Consider the following 16944-nt stretch of genomic DNA (forward strand, 5'->3'; position numbering starts at 1 on the left):
GAATTCTAAAGCACAATATAGTTTTAAATAGAAATTCTATATACTCAGTATTTTTGGTTTTGTTATCATTTTGTTGTAGGGCATGTGTGCTTGATAGAGAAATGGAGAGAAACCAGAAAGTGATTAAAAATCCCTCTAACTCAGTTACAAATGATTTAGAAAGGAAAATGTTTGAAGTTTTTTTAATCTCTGTGTATGGCGAATTCTAAAGCACAATATAGTTTTAAATAGAAATTCTATATACTCAGTATTTTTGGTTTTGTTATCATTTTGTTGTAGGGCATGTGTGCTTGATAGAGAAATGGAGAGAAACCAGAAAGTGAGCAAGTGCCCCCAAGAAGGTATAGCTATACTGTAATCCCTTTTACCTAATTCTCTTGGAGATTAGGGTACACATGAGCATGTGTTTAGTGTGCGTGTTTTTCCAATCACTGAGTCTAAGATTGGAACTGTACTGTCATCTACGTGGGATCTAGCCACCTTCACCTGCCACTTACTGACCCCATTTTCTTTTTCACTACTTTCCATTTGGACCTTTTTCTTTCCCCCCCCCTCATAAAATCCCCCTTTAGTTTGAGATTACATAGCATTGATGCTTAAGAAGGAATTTCTGTTAATATTCTAAGATTATAAATGTGTAAGCCATTGGTGTGGTGGTTAAGATGACTGGGTCCCACGTGGCCTACTGCAGAGTCTCAGATCCAGTGGCTCGAAAACCACACTGGGCATGTGTGTATGCCTGACTAAAATCCGGAGAGGACAGAGAAGGAGAAGGGATGGTAGTGTGGCCATTCCTCTCTGGGGTGCTTTTCCCATTTTCCTATCTTTCTCTCTCCAGCAAGCACACATGCCCTATAGAAAACTTTATACACACACACATTTTAAAATGTGTGTGTATGTAAATATCTTTCAACTTTTCAAATTTCACATGTATTTTTACTTTTAAAAATTGTATGTAGGAGGGACTAGCAAGTAGCATGGTGGTTAAAATGTGGGATTTCCACACAGTTGACCATGGTTTGAGTCTCAGACCTGGCAGCTTGAAAACCATGCCAGATGTGTGAGTGTGTGTGCCGAAAATCCCAGGAGGAAAGTGGAGAAGGAGGGTCTGTGGTGTGGCCATCCACGCTGGAGGATGATTTCTCACTGTCTCTCTCTCTCTCTTTCTGTCCAGTAAAAGCACACATGCTCCAAGTATATATATATATAAATCCATGTGTGGTTTGTGGTTTTGTAAACCATTAGCAAGGAATCAGTTTTTCAATTTAAAAAAGTCTCTTATTGCCTCGTTCTAATAATCTGTAGAAAAGTTACCATTAGTGAGTGGAAGAATCTAAACATAATAATGCGACATACGAGTTAAGATTTAATAGTGATTTTCAAGTGTAAAGTTATTTTGCCTCTCTTAATATATATTAAAAATAATCAGGCCAACCCATAGCATAGGGGTTAAGGTAGCTAGATCCCACATGGTCAACCTTGCAAGTCCCTGACCGGTGCCTTAAGAAACAGATTAGGCACACGTGTGAATGTGCCCCATATCCTGGCCAGTTGGAGAAAAGGATGAGAAGAGACTGTGGCATGACCATTCCCCATGGAAGGTGCATTCTCTCTTTTTCTCGGTCTCTTTCTGGTAAGTGTAAGTGCCCGCCAACAACATCCGCCAATCAGTCAGGGCCCAGCTGTGGTGGTGCAGGCGGTAGGACACCTCTTCACACTGGAGCCAGGCAGGATTTTACTTCATGGCCTAAAGACACAATGTATATAAAATATAAATAAATGGCTTTTAATGTTATTGTATTTTATCATTTTATATTGAAATCTATGTCAAAAGTATGCAATGTACATATGCAGAATAGAAATGAATAATAAAGCATGTATTAAGAGTAGCTGAAACTAATATATCCCCCTTCAATTGTTTCTCTTGTGGGGTATAATTAATGCTTTCAAATTTTTAGTAATGACCTCTCTCCTTAGAATTTTATGTCATGTGGATATTTCTTAAAATCATGTGTTGTTTAGCATTCTAGGTTTTGGTTTTCACAAATCTGCATTCTGGAATTATGAATTCTCTTCCACGTGTCTATAATTAACACTAGTATGTAGACAGGCTTTGATTGCAAAAGACTCACAGGTTACAAAGTGGCAATGCTTAGACAGCTGTAGTTTTTGTCAGGAAAAGAATACAAAATAGCAATGCCATTAAAGTAAGAATGCACAAGAGAGACTGCCCGGCAGGGAATCCAAGGAGGCCTGTCATAAGCTCCAACCATCCTTCATCTCTAAGTGCCATGTTACAGGAGCTCTTTCTCCTAGGGAGTGTACCACAGACATTTGAATAGAACTCCCACTACCAGCAAGGACATCAAAGAATCTCCTGAAGGTTGCTGAACTCTGCTCATTGCAGATTTTCTGCTGTCTACCTCAACAGCAAAGCCCTTCCACATTCTCAGACTCTACATTCCAATTTCTGTCTTACTGGTATCAACACAGTGCTGAAAAGTTGGCATTAACTGCCACAATACTCTTGAGACCCATGGTTACAGAGCAATATTATTCATCAGAATGTTTTATGCCTTGGCCAAGGGTCAGCACCATGCAGGTCTTTTCCTCATTTCAATAAATCAGCTAGAGCCAATTTCAGGCTGGTGGCATTAACCATCACAGCGCTTTGCATTTTTCTTTTTCTGGACAAATGCTATACTCTATTCATCTTTTTAATAACTTCCCCATTTGTTCAGAAAAGACTTATCACGTTGTCTTTAATGGTGTACTTAACCATGACATTTTTCCTTTCTATAATCAATTTAGAAATTAAGGTGTTAAATTATGCTATTTCTAAAAGAAAATTAAGCAAAATGCAAAACAACAATACTGTTTTGGTTTTAAATGGAATAACATTGAAACTATATCTTAATTTAGTGAGATTCGACATTTTTACAATATTGAGTCATTCTAGACACATTTGTTTAAATCCTTAATTCTTTCCATAAATTGTCTTATATAAAAAAAAAAAGAGGTCTTTTACTGAGTTATTGATAAATAGTTTATAGCACATAGTACTGTACTCTGAGCTTTTTTCTCGGTAAACATTTTAAGATCCTTTCATTTTGGTGCATTTGTCCTATTTTAGCATATCGTATTACCTTATAGTGTTTCTCTGTACATTTCACTGAGATTTTAGTACACATTTTAGCAGATTTCTTTTAACATCTTTGAAACTAAGTTGTGTTAAAATTGATAGTGTCAAACTTGCAGATAAAGTAGTAGCTACATTGCTAGATTCCCACATGGACCAAGGTTTGAGTCCAGGACCTAGGGACTTGATAATCTCGCTGGGCACACGTGTGTGCGTGTGCAGGATCCCGGGAGGAGAATGGAGGAGAAGGGATTGCACTGTAGCCATCACCCCTGGGGAGGCGATTTTTCACTTGCCTTCTCACTGTGTATGTCATGCTCTCTTCTCTCTCTCTCTCTCTCTCGTACACATGCCCTAACACAAAACCTCTAAAAAATTAACAGTCTTTTTAATTAAAATTGTACCTTTTTTTTCAGTGAGTAATATGTAAAATAATAAAGAAAATTATGATAATGCCTTAGAGTAAACAAAATAGGATATTTAATCGGACTGTAATTGATAGACACAGGGTGCTTTCTGTCCTTGGAAATTAAAAACAATATTGTAAGGTTACAGTTGGTACATCAAAAATGCTATTTAAAGCTAATAAAAAAGCTATTCTAAAAAGATAATTATGTTACCTGTTTTTCCTTTGATTGGTCCAAATGCAAGTTACACTTTGGAAGTTATGTTATTTCATTAAATAACTTGAGAGGGAATGAAAGAAAAAGAGAAAGAGATGGGAGAAAAAAATTAATAAAAACGTCAAAACATTTTAAGTTAGAAAACAGTTATTATTTTCTGTTTTATCCCAGCTTTTTCAAAGCTATATTAAAGAAATAAAATCATATGTGCCTTTCAAAAATGTCTGAATGAAAAATATAATCTTTTAGAAGCCATTTATATTCTAAGCATTGCTACAGAAATATACATTAAGATATATAGAGAGCTATTGATAATTCCCCATAGATAAAATATATTTCTTATTATTGTGAATAACATAGATGTATAATCAGGCTGGCAATCCATGAAATATTAAAATCATTCAAATTTGCATCTGAGTGTCCAGTCTAACCTCACCTAGGCAGTGAACATAACCTTATTATATTTTAAACTTTTTTCTCCCTTTGGAGATAAAATCACTGTGACACACAAATATAAAAATAGGAAATTAAACTAGATAAGAGAGTAGCAATGACAAGCAAAGACAGTGTAAAAGAGATATGCTCTATCTACATCTTCCAGAACCAACTGGAGCCTTGCTCACTAGGGAGAACTGAGCATCCCCGCACTGCCTGTGATATCCCAGAGATGGTATTCAGGAACTGTCAAAACGAAGCCTTAACTGATTCTAATTTCCAGGGTGATATATAACAGGAGACAATGCCTCTGTAAAACCTTTGTTTACTTACAACTGTAATAACCCAGGCTATAGAGATGAGAAAAATTTAAAAACTGCCTTTAAAAGACATTTTATTAACCTTTAGGACAACCTCATTTCAATGTTTAGCATACGCATTCTAATTTAAGGCCATGTGGGAAAATGTTCCTAACCTAGATTAGTTTTTCTTTATCGGCTGTCAGAAGAAAATTCATTGTGACATGGAGGCCATTTATGTTTCACATCTGTCATAATGTGTTTTATTTGGCACCTTATTGAACACAGAATGTAAATAAGTTATCATCGTTCTCACTATTGGTTATGCACAAAGAATAAGCAGACACTTTGTTCTCTGAAGTTTCAAAGTGTAATTAAGAATTTAAAATTTTACTAACAAACTATTTTCCATATTTGTATTGGAGGGCTCATAGCCTTTCTCTATTATAACATTAGCACATTACAGATTTTGCTGTATTACAGTTTCTTAAATGTAATAATTCCCTTTATTCAATTTAGATGCCATTGAAATAGTTTCATTGGCTGGATAATTTTTATATTCAAGTCAAATATGTAATGGTAATATATATATATATATATATATATACACACACACACATGTATATATATAGATATAAACACATACACACACACACACAACACATACATGCATGTATACAATATATATAAGACCATTAGCTAGAGATTTAAATTGTATCTCATACAGAAAACTTAATAAATATGATGATCGTAAATATATTTGCATACTTTAATCTTCAGTGATGAGACAGAAAAAGTGGGCCAATCACCTTAAGCAATTTAACTGCCACTAGCAGAGGTACTATCTTTAATAATATATAAAACATAATTTAATAAAATTAATTGAGTTTATGTCCTAAATTTAAAACTCAGAAAACAAAGTGAATATTAAGTAATGTCTAAATAGGTATAGACAGAGTTGGATGTGAACTCCCACCGACTCTTAATACAAGTCCAGTCAAAGCAGACTGAAGAATTTGGAGGTCAATGTAGTTAAAGGTCTATTCATTTAGATGACTCTAGAGGGTACTTGTCCAACTTATTTGTTTATTCATTTTTAAGAGATTTTTGCTATACGGCACCTGAACTCACAGGAGAGACAGGGAAACAGAAATTGAGAAATTCATCCCCGCCACCACCCCATGGGCAATGATCACACTGCAATCCTTTCTCCTCCATTCTCCTTTCAGGATTTGGGGTATCGAGCTTCCAGGTTCAAGACTCCAAGCACAGTTGGTCATGTAGGAATCCAGCACCTAAGCCACTACGCCACCTACTGGCTCCTCCAATTTATATGCTGTAGGGTGCATATGCTCACCAGAGAGACAGACAGTGAGAAATCACCCCCTCCAGGGGGCATGTCCACTCTGCAATCCCTTCTTCTCCATTCTCTCAGTATCTTGGGCACACATACACACATGCCCAGCATGAGTTTTTTAAGTCACTGGGTCCAGGACTCGAACTGCAGTCAACTACATGGGAGTCCAGCGATGTAACCATTACACCATTTTTGGTCCCTGCAACTGATTTTTCTAAAGATTATTGTCATTTAATATATGCTTACTGAAATACAGCAATTAATTAGGTATTATGTGGAATCATGTGAATACAATATCCAGGATGACACTGTCTACCTTCCAAGATTTTTCATATTTTAGAAGAGCCAGACAACAGAATTAGCAATCTTCGAACACTGTGGTGAAGAGAATGAGGGAGAACAGGTTTTCAAAAGGGTAGCACATTCAGGAAGAGGGCATTTTAAAATAATGTGAGTTGTTTCTCTTTTCACACAGTAATTGTGTGTTGGCATTTATTGGACAGAGGCAAGACATGCTAGCTATCCTAAAATATAGTTATAGCCCCATATAACAAAGACTTTGTCAGCATCCCACATAAGTCCATGTTATAAGGAGCCATCTTACAAAAAGAAAAATAGAATGTAGAGTCAGTCTACTTCAATATTACATACAAAGGTAAATTACACTTTGACCAGCTGAAATATAGTCTCACTTCTAAAAGAATGCAATATGTATGAAAATCAAGGAAAGATATCCTTACTTTGTTCAGAATTTTTATAGAGCTACTTACTGCTTTCTACATGATATTGATATTTAAATGCAATCATAGTGCATTTGTCTTTTATGAATGTTTTATATATTTTAGTATGATGTCCTAATTTATCTATGCTTGTAGTATGTCAATATTTTCTTCCTTTATAAGGATGAATAATATCCATCCTGTACACATGCCACATTTTTGTGTTGGTGGACAATTGTGTTGATTCAGACGCTGACAGTTTCGAATATATTTCTATGAACATGAGTGAACCCTGCATTAAATTGTGTTAGACATATACTCAGATGTGGAGTTACTGGGTCACATAAAATTCTACTTTTAATTATTTTAATAATCACTGTACAGTGCTCTATACTTGTTTAGCCACTTTACAATTTCTCCAACAATGCATAGGAAGTCCAGTCTCTTCACCACTTCGTCAACACTTTTCTTCTTTTGTTTTAGTTGTGGCTATCCTAATGGGTGTGAGGTGGTACCTTATTGTGGTTTTAATTTACATTTCCCGAGAACCAGCAGTTAGCGTAATGACTATGTTGCTCGACTCACACGTAGTCGACCGCGGTTCGTGTCCAGGACCCGGTGACTTAAAACTAACGCCGGGCGCGTGTGCGTGCGTACCCAAGATCCCAAGAGGAGAATGGAGGAGAATGGAGAAAAAGGGATTGCAGCATGACCATCCCCTCTGGGGGGTGATTTCTCGCTTCTGTCTGGAGAGCACACATGCCCTATAGCGAAAACCTCTCCAAAAAAAAAAAAATTTTTACATTTCCCTAGTGATTAGTGATGTGGAGCATCTTTTCATGTGTTGGCTAGTCATGTGTATATTTTCTCTGGGGAAATATCAATTAAAATATTTTGACCATTTTTCAGTCAGTTTGCTTTTAATGTTGTCATTTAGATATTGAAGTACTTTTTATGTTCTGGACATTAACTTATACTACATTATATATTTTCTCCCTCTCGGTATATTGCCTTCGTATTCTGTTAATTGTGTCCTTTAATGCACAAAAATATACTTTTACCCTGATTACTAAAATGTAAATATCATTATAAATATTTGGGTCAAATGTAGAATCTATTATATGAAGAAACTTCAATATCTCACTGAAAACATATGAAGGATGTAGGAATAATGCCTATATTAAAAATGTAAAAATACAGTGAAGAATATCAAAAAGAAGAAAAAATAAAGTTCAAGGAACTAAACTAAATTGCCAAAAATGTATTTATTCATCAAAATAATAATTTTAAGTACACATTATGGTTGCTTGAAGTAAATAATCTCTGAATCTCTGGTGTTTGCATGAAAAAGCGTAACTGGGAGTGATCTGAGAACAGGGAGAAGTGGAATTGTAATGGAGTCACAAGAAAGATTTCAACTGATACTATGACTATTTCTGAAGCTAAGATGACCTTCTAGAAGTTTTTCAGCTATAAAGTGGGGTGACTAGATATTTATGCCCAGCCTTAGTCATTGGATGAGACCCTTCCTCAAGAAGAGAAAATTATCTTGCACTCATTTTGCCTATGAACACAGATGGGTGTTGCCAACTGGTTGTGTAAATATTTCTAATGGTCACTTATTGTTTTTCCATAGCCAATGTTTGATGGAGTTTACGTACAACAGAAAGCTTTTTAAATTTATTTTTCTAACCCCCATAAGTCAGTCCACTTGTGTCTTCTTCAAACATCTGCACCCCTTATTTTCCAATCTTTCCTCTACTATGCCTTGGCAAAGCCCCCTATATGTTCACTAGTTCTCGTCAGTCCTTATACACAAGGTCATAAAAAAGTTCATCTAAAATTGCTTATTACAAAAAATTATGTAAGGATTTCAAGAGATTTTTTTTTGCTCCCAAATAAATTTATGCTTACTTTTTATAGCATGACTGAGTAGGATCTAGTTTGAAGTACTAAGAAATATAAGACATCAGATTGAAAAGAATTCCTGACAATCAATCTGAACAGACAACTCTCAAAGGAAGACATATGAATGACGAGAAAGCATATGTAAAAATGCTCAACTTCTCCTATCATAATGAAAATGCAAATCAAAACCACAACGTGGTATCCCCTAACCCCATTAAGAATTAGGGTTATAATAATAATAATAAACAAGAGACATGTGTTAAAGAGACTGAGAGGAAAAGGAACCTTCCTGCACTCTTGGCAGGAATGTAAGTTAGTACAACTATTGTAGAAAATAATATAGAGGCTCCTCAAAAATTCACAAGTAAAGCCACCATATGATCCACTAATCCCACTCGTGGATATTTACTCAAAGAACAGAAAACCAGTCAGTTAGAAAAACACACAGTAGAATCATTCACAATAGCTAAGATGTAGAATCAATCTACATGTCTATAAGCTGATTAGTGGATTTTTAAAATGTGGCACATACACACGGTGAAATACCACTCAGCCTTTAAAAAAAAGCAAGGTTCTTTTATTTGTTGCATAGCAGATGAACCTAGAGATTTACTGTTATGTGAAGCAAGCCAGACTATGAATGATAAATCTGTATGCCCCTATACAATGTGTACTGAAAATCTGCATTACATGGCAAAAATGGAAAGATATGAAAACATAGAACTAGAGAGGATAACTATAGATACCAGAGGCTATATAAGGGTGGAGATCAGGAAAACATAATTTAGCAGACATAGGAATGCATACAGATGGGGCAAATAGCTGGAGGATCGTATACCACAACAGAATGAAGAAAAGTGATGTTATATATATATATAAATATATACGTTGCTAATATATATACATATATATGTTGCTAATATATATACATATGTATGTTGCTAATATATATATACACATATGTGTATATATATTAGCAACATATATATATACACATATATATACATATATATAAAGACACACACACATGTATCAATATCTCTGTATATGCATTCTTATAATATTTAATAACATCTTCTCCTTGTGCATGTGTGCTCAAAGTCCTGAAAGGAGTGAGAAATGGTGAAGGGATCTTGCCCCACAGGGGGATGGTTTCTGCTCTCTGTTCTCTCTCTCTCTCTCTCTCTCTCTCCCTGGTAAATGTGTGTGCTCTGGAAAATATTTTAAAAAAGAAAATTCTTATTGCTATTCAGAAATATGTACAATTAAATGTAAATAAAAATACATATATATGTGTATACATATGTGTATACACACACACACACACACATATATACATATATTTTAATTTTTAAATAGTAAAAAGAAAATGAAAAGAACCCCTATCAGAACAACATGACTTAAGCTAAAATTGGCACAAGAACAAACATAAAATTTATAGTAAAATTTGCATGGAAGAGTGGTAAAATTATTGGTACTTTACAAAAAGCTTGCTGGGACAATATCTGAAGTAGCAGTTATTAATAGATAATTCATTTAGGAAGGAACTACATAACGTTGAAATGATGACTATGGTACAGACCATCCTCATCCATTTGTAATATTTAGTATAGCTCTACATATTCTTTTTTTTGTTTTTGAGAGGTTTTTGCTATAGGGCGCGTGCGCTCGCCAGACAGACAGAGAGATACAGAGAAACAGAAAGCAGGAAATCACCCCCCAGGGGGGGTGGCCATGCTGTAATCCCTTCTCCTCCATTCTCCTCTCGGGATCTTGGGCACGCACGCACATGCGCCCGGCGTGAGTTTAAGCCACTGGGTCTAGGACTCGAACCGCAGTCGACTACGTGGGAGTCCAGCGACATAGGCATTACGCCAACTGCTGGTCCCATGCTCTACATATTCTTAATTATGGACATCTTTTCCATACAAATTATCACAGATTATGACCAGGCAATCTCTTCAAAGCTGTTTTCATTTGGAGGATTAATTCACATACTGACTTTTAGAGGCACCCCTTCTTTTGGCTGTATGAGACAGACCATTTCAGTTTTCACCTCTACTTGGAGCTGACCAATGCATGAGCCAAGATTATTTTCCTGCTTCGTGAGTTGATAAATGATCTCTCCTTGTGGTTATACCTGAGAGCTGAGGAACAGAAAGATGTTCTTAGAATATGGGTGAGTGACTAAGGAACCTAGCCTACCTGATCATTAACCTTACTTTTCTCCTTTTGATTGTCAAATACTTGGTTATTGATGAACCCATTTTTACCTAGTAATGTATTACTGCTGGAGGTATCAAGTCTTTTGATTAGTTAAGTGGCGCAGTTTAGCTCCTAAAAAAATTCTCCAGTATGGTGGTCACTTGATGTTTTGTGTTAGAACCCCATAGCATGGCAAGAGCTTTTAACCGATGGTTTATCTGTAGCAGATGGCATGGCTTTTGCTCTAGTACTCTTGAGGTCTATTTTGAGATTCTCTTCTTAGAACTTGCAATAAACCCTATATGACATATTGTTTCATCATCATAAATTCACCTAATGCCGTAAGGTTTTTCTTGTATCTTATCACAGGTAGCATATCTGCTACCCCCACAGTCTGGGCATGCTGAAAAGTCTTCATCCTACAGGCAGCATTCAAAACTTATAGCCTTTCTCTACACTCACAAGTTGGTAGAGGAAGTATTTTCAGGCATGAAGTGTGCTCAGTTTTAAACCCAAAGAGGCCTTCTAGGTATTGTGTTTTTGATCACCATAGGAAGAGAAATAAAAACTAAATTGTTCTTTTCTTTAGAAGGAATGTTTGGTTGCATCAACAGAGAAGCAGAAATGTCCACTGATGTGACAAGTACAAAATATTTTTTTTTTTTACTTTGTTTACAACTGTCCATACCCTCTGCAGCTCATTTACCTTACATAAATTTCTTTCCTTTTTACCTGCTTTGGACATCCACTTTGATAACATGAGGTCATTAATATAGTAGGTCATTGAGACTGTATTTAGCAGGGTGAGGTGTTCCATGGTCTGGTATATATCACATTGGAAGTCAGGGCAAAAGACAATTAATTTACTCCTTTAAATGGCTGACTTTCTTATGTGAATATAAACTGACCCTTTTACTTGATAGGGGTAACAAATAATGCATTTACCATGCAGTATGTACCAGAGTCTACACTAATTGGCTTGAGCAAAGATAGTATATCTAGCAATACAGCCTCAAATGGAGTCGAAACTTCTTGAATATGTGCGAGCCCACTGTTCTAGATATATTAGGCTTATGTTAGTGCCACAGTAATGATTTGAGTGAGGATCTGAAAGGATCGCCACCCTTGCTTAAGGTAATTTAAGGGGGCAGTAATCCTTGCCTTTCTCTTGAAATATAATTACTAGTTTTTAACTTCATGGCCATTAAAAGGAGAGTCAGCTTCAGTGTCACCAGATCACCTCCTCTATGATGGCTCTCACCCAGCAGATCAGAGATCCAGTGCGGTGGTTCTGCCAGTCCCAGGCAGGCCCAACCAAACAATATAGTCAGACACAGAAAATTATCACCAACTGTGCCATGGATCCAATGCACTATTATGAACAAAAACCAGGGCTATATGCATGGGTTACCTTGAAACTGTAGGCTCTCCACTCTGACAAGGGAGTCCTGATCTTCTTTTCTTTTGTTTCTTTTCATTCTTAGTGACAGCATCTTGCTATGTCGCTCAAGCCCTCCTTAAACTCCTGCCTCAGTCTCCTGAGTCTTTATCAGTGTCTAGTTAACACTGTGTTCAAGATTTTTTTTTCTTTTTGTATGCTTTAGTAGTTTTCCCTCTGATATATGTTTACCTAAGTAAAAGACTACAGGCTATTTGGTGAGAAGAATGGCAGAATTATTATAGGGCATATTTGCTATCATGCGTCAGCATACTTCTCCATGGATGCCAGCCTTCTCTTCAGCTGATGATTTAATGCACTGACAACTGGTTCAAGTTTGCAAACAAGGTGAGAGAGTATCCCAGTGTATTGGCGAGGCTGCCTACTGCCTCCCAATCATCTATCCTGGATTTATTTTAGTTGTTATACAGAACAATATTCTTTTTGCGTGTCCGTGTCTCTAACCCCTGGGAACTCCATGTTCAATTAAATATCTCCATAGCTCCCTGTAGGTCAAGCCTTCCTAACTGCCAGTTTTATATTACTGCTCGTTATGATGCTTAGATTCACCTGGTTTCATTTGATTAAGCACCACCACCTGGTCTCTATTATTTTTTGGATCTTATCTAACCTATTACTATCAGGGAACCCAGGTCTACAGCAGCATCTCTTCCCATCAGCCCTTGTCTACAAAAGATAGCCACCACTGAGCTTCTTAATGATACATAATTCTGCCAGTGCATTCCTGTGTCTTCACCTATCTGTTTTATGAAAATTCCAGATGGATAAAAGAGCAGATGATGTGGTTACTGTAAACATGGGTATTGGCTCTGACTGTTCTCTGCTGGTTGAGGAGTCTTCACTGGAGTAAATTAATGCACATAATGTACAGTCATTGATTTTATGAATATGTTATTTTAGATACTCTACAGGGAGAACAAAAGCAGTTTGTCGTCCAATAGAAGAAAAGAGCAGCAGTCCATCACTTTGTGGCCTCCAGATTATTTTAACTATCCTTCTGTCTTCCATGCAATGTGATTGTCATGACATTCTGTGCAGCGACGTATTGGTTCTCCAAGTTAATGAAGTTTCAACTGATTCTGATGAAAAAGAGATTCCTATTGAGATGCCTGTTAGACATCTTAGACACTCCAGAAGGATATATTCAAGTCAGGGGATAAAAATAAACCCCATTAATATTCAGAGATATTCCAATATATTGATGTTTTTATGAGTTCATTGAGTTGTTTCTCATAAGGGATTACTTGTAAGTAGGATGATGGATGACAATATCAACCTAGTTTTTTGCTAGACAGCCACTTTACTTTTCAAAAGTATCATGGTTAAAACGATTACCTACTTGTATGCTAAAATGACAAATTGTTGCAAGCTGTTCCCACTCCCACATGAGGACTGAAATATTACACCAGAGAACCATAGGCCCATGTGGCCTTGGCATTCTTGTTTTGGAAGATTTCATTTGCAAGCTAGTAACTGAACCAAGTCAGGGATGTCAGAAGCCTAAGCCCCAAAGGATGCCTCTGTAGGGAAGCTCCTCTTTTTGTCAGAAGTTCCAGTCAACAAAATTATCAGTTTCATTGACTTGTAGCTCCAAGGGGTCATTAGGGATGCACTTCTCTACATGCAGTACTTCTTGATCAATATAATTCCACATACAGAATGGTGAGCTGGAGATATTCCTATTATCAAGTACTACTCTGTATTTTCGGGTAGAGGTAATGCCAGATGTTGAGTAGCTCAAAGGGCCCTACCTGCAAGGTCATCCTTGTATGAGGGGTCTTCAGAAAGTTTTTTGATAATATGTATTTGGAAAAAAATTCCCATGAATTTTAATTTTTTGCATCAAAATAAATTTATATGGCTATTCTACTTTTTCATGATGTTTTTGTTTGTTTTCCTTGTATTTGTTATCCCATATCTAGTGAATCTTCTCACTTAGATTGCTTCAAAGGTTTCCTCTTCATTATCAGCCTGAGCAATTTGATTATAATCTACCTTCAGGTAGTTTTCTACATATTTTTTGTTCTCAGAGTTATGTGTGCATCTTGGATCTGAGTGATGAGGTGTCTGGCTGGTGGGAACAAGCACTACCCTCAGCTCTGTGTGCATGTTTGGCACTATAATCTCTAATGCTCTTGGGTGGTTCTCATCCCAGCTCCAGGTAATTTTCTTGCACACATGTTCTGACCAGTACTCATTGAATAACAAAAGAGTGAAGGGCCGGAGTGACTCCATTTTTTTCGGGGGAACTCCATTTTGTTAAACCTACCTTGCTGAGAATTGGTACCATTTCAAGGAGGCGAACTGGTCATGTAGGAAAAGGTCTTGAGATCGTCACCCCACCAGGACTGACCAATGAGAGAAACAAAGGAGATACCAGAAACCTAAAGTAACTAACTTTTTTTTTGCTGAGAGAAACAAAGAAGATGCCAGAGACAGCTACACTCCCTGTAATCTACAGCCAATGTGTAGCCACCTGAGCATGTGCCTCAGCACCCCTCGACCTCCCTCGCAACAACCAAATAAAAACCCAGCCCAACTAACACTGGGGCTCTCAAGTATGACCTGCTGTGCCAGTAAGATTGGGAGTCCTGGCTCAAGCCTGAATAAAAGCGACCCTCGTGTGCTTACATCGGAACAGCTCTCTGGTGGTCTTTTGGGAACTTTGTGACTGGGGCACAACAGCAGATCCACTGAAGATGGTTGGGTTTCTCTCTGCATGCAGCACCCTCTTCCCCATTACTCTGTCCTGCAAACTCCTGCTGCCTTGTCTTTTCCAGGTATCAGCTCTGCCCCCTTCACTCTATGTCTAGCAGGCTCAATTTGAGTGTCTGTCTTTCGTCAGCATCTAAGAAGTTCACTCTTGGTAGTAACTTTGGGTGATTATATAGCTTACCTTATTAACTTCTTGTGTTTTTAAGATTACAGGTCCACATTTAATCTGTTATGTTTGCTTCTTTCAAGAAAGGGGCAGTCATTTTGTAATTTGTCGTTGTGACTATATTAAGGTGAAATGTTAATCCAACTATGATATTTTGAAAAGAATTATTTATTTAATTTTATTTTTATTGTGTTATTAGCATTTTTGAATTTGCTATAGGGTACTTGCACTTACCAGAGAGAGACAGAGAGAGAGAGATAAAGTAAGAAAGCAAACCACCAGATCCAAGACTCAAGCCATGATCGTCCATGTGGGAGTCTAGTGCCTTAACCACCACACCACCTGCTGGTCCTGTATTATTAATAGTTGGGACCTTTGGGAGATATTTAGGAATAGATAACATCATCAGGGTGGGTCACCATGATGAATGCTAAAAAAGAAAGATCAGGACACACATATTTTTGCTCACTTCCATGTCCTGCTAGTCCATGTAGGAAAGAAGTAAAGATCTGGTAAGTCACAATTGAAAGTCTGTTATAGTTCAAGGTCTTATCAATTAGCCAAGTCCAAATGTGTTGAAATCTTGGCTAAGCTTATTTTTCTGGTGTGTTGTAAGTAGTCACTCTAGGAGAACTGTAATTAGCATGAGTTCTACTGAAATGCATGTATCCAGATAACACTGAACCCTGGTGAAGACATATAATTTCCTGATTAATAGTGAGTTTAGTACTCATGGGTCTGAGGAAATTTGTGGTGATATTTACTAACTCATCAATATTACTAATGGACAACAGTGAGATTGTTGATTTGCACCTGCTTTTGGTGAGCATACTTAGGGTTCTGCTATTGAAGGTTCATTATATAATACAAATATGTCTTTCAAATTAGTATAATATTAAAGGCTCTATGTGAGATTACATTTGGGGATCCTGGTGGGGCTCACTCAAATATCTCCTCATTCCAAAAGAAACATTTTTTCAGTAAGTCCTTACAAAGTAGTAACAATTGGAATTACACCTCCTTACTGCTTACTTTGAAGTAGCCTTTAGATGTTTTGAATACCCTTAATGTTATAATGTTTTTATCAGCTTTTGCAATAAATGATATATTTGCAGCTATAATGTATCAGCTTTTGCAATAAATGATATATTTGCAAGGATGTTTACTTTGGGTCTTACCCAGCTTTCTTTAGCATTGACTGGTTGTTTTCTAGGAGGTTCACATTGTTGATATTCTGCTTGGAATTTGACAAAAGCCTTGAGAGCAAGTAACATGCAGTATTCCAGGTTACCTGCTCTAAGACACTTTCTCCTTTTCAAATCACTGTCTCTATGGAAACTCTGAAACAATTTGCTCTGGTTTGAATGTTCTCTCACAAAATGTGCTGGAATTTGTTATTGTGACAATATTAAGGTAAAAAGTTAACCCATCTATGGTATTCGGAATTGGAACCTTTGGGAGATCATTGGGAATAGATAAAATCATCAGGATGGCCTCATAATTGGATACTAAAAGGGAACGATCAGAAACAATTCTCTTGACCTCTTACCATGTGATGCCCGGCACTGCCCAGGGACTCTGCAGAGAATCCCCAGCAGCAGAAAGGTCCCTAGCAGATGTGGCTCCCTGTCCTTGGGATTCCATAATCATGCGCTGTTCCCCAGTCTGTGGTATTCAGTTATAGCAACAGAAGAATGGACTATACTACACTTATTTTGTATCCCCAGCTAATAGAATGTACAGCAAGTGCCCCATTGCTCTTTTGAGTTTCTTCCATATTTCCCATGCTTATTAATCAAAATGAATCAATGCTAGGGAAAAAAGTGAATGTCGAGCTCTGATTTGTATTCTACTTTTCTTTCTTTTTTTAGCAATTATTTTGATGTGTGTGTGTGTGTGTGTGTGTGTGTGTGTGTGTG

The sequence above is a fragment of the Tupaia chinensis genome, unplaced genomic scaffold, assembly GCF_000334495.1.
Source record: "Tupaia chinensis unplaced genomic scaffold, TupChi_1.0 Scaffold139079_1, whole genome shotgun sequence".
Classification (NCBI taxonomy): domain Eukaryota; kingdom Metazoa; phylum Chordata; class Mammalia; order Scandentia; family Tupaiidae; genus Tupaia; species Tupaia belangeri.